The sequence below is a fragment of the Otolemur garnettii genome, unplaced genomic scaffold (assembly GCF_000181295.1).
Source record: "Otolemur garnettii isolate 467f Iridium unplaced genomic scaffold, OtoGar3 scaffold00011, whole genome shotgun sequence".
In the NCBI taxonomy this organism is placed as follows: domain Eukaryota; kingdom Metazoa; phylum Chordata; class Mammalia; order Primates; family Galagidae; genus Otolemur; species Otolemur garnettii.
In genome coordinates, this window is record NW_003852406.1 from 8,423,889 (window position 1) to 8,424,799 (window position 911).

General features: G+C 35.0%; 1 protein-coding gene across 1 annotated transcript in view; it reads right to left on the reverse strand.

Annotated features, from left to right (window-relative positions):
• Positions 1 to 911, reverse strand: part of NEDD4 (neural precursor cell expressed, developmentally down-regulated 4, E3 ubiquitin protein ligase) — a 75,657-nt gene that overhangs the window by 30,018 nt on the left and 44,728 nt on the right. The window lies entirely within an intron of this gene.

The following is a 911-nucleotide window of genomic DNA, read 5'->3' on the forward strand; positions in this document are numbered from 1 at the left end:
TGGCGTATATCAGATACAAAATATCGAAGCCAAAAATTAGTAGACAAATAAATTATAAATATGTGTCAAGCAGAACATTAAAGAAAGACTTTATAGATTATATGGAAAGAGAAATGGAGGGCAATCTCATAATAAATATCAATGGGAGACTTTATAAATGTATGTACTGTCTGATGATGGTTAAAAATATCACTAAGGAGACACAGTTAGAATACATCAAAGGTACATCGTGTCCTTGATCTATGCGTGCTGGAAGTTATGCATTTAACATTAGACCCTTAATGGCCCGGTGCAGAGGCTCACACCTGTAATCCTAGCACTCTGGGAGGCCAAGGTGGGTGGATTGCCTGAGCTCAGGGGTTTGAGATCAGCCTGAGCCAGAGTGAGACCCTGTCTCTAAAAATAGTCAGGCATGGTGGTACATGCCTGTTGTCCCAGCTACTTGGGAAGGTGAGGCAAGAAGGATCACTTGAGCCCAAGTGTTTGAGGTTGCTGTGAGCTATGACGTCATAGCAGTCTACCCAGGGTGACAAAGTGAGACTCTGTCTCAAAAAAAAAAAAAAATTAGACCCTTATTATTGAGTCCTTTATAGTACACAAATAATTTTTATTTAAAAAATAAGGTACTATAGAAAGTAACATTTTATTATATTTTCACAACTACAAAAAATCTCCAAGATTTTCTAAATCAGTCTAAAGAGAAAAATGTACCATTGTGGCTACATAATAATTAAAAATTTATTAAAATTAAGAGACAGTTAAAAGAGCAGCATTTATGATTCAAATGATTTTCAATATTATCAAATAATTTTAAAAAAGAAATAGCTCAGTATTTTTTAAGCCCTGGGCCATAAAAATCTTGGTATTCTTTTTTTTTGGAGACAGAATCTCATTATGTTGCCCTTGGTACA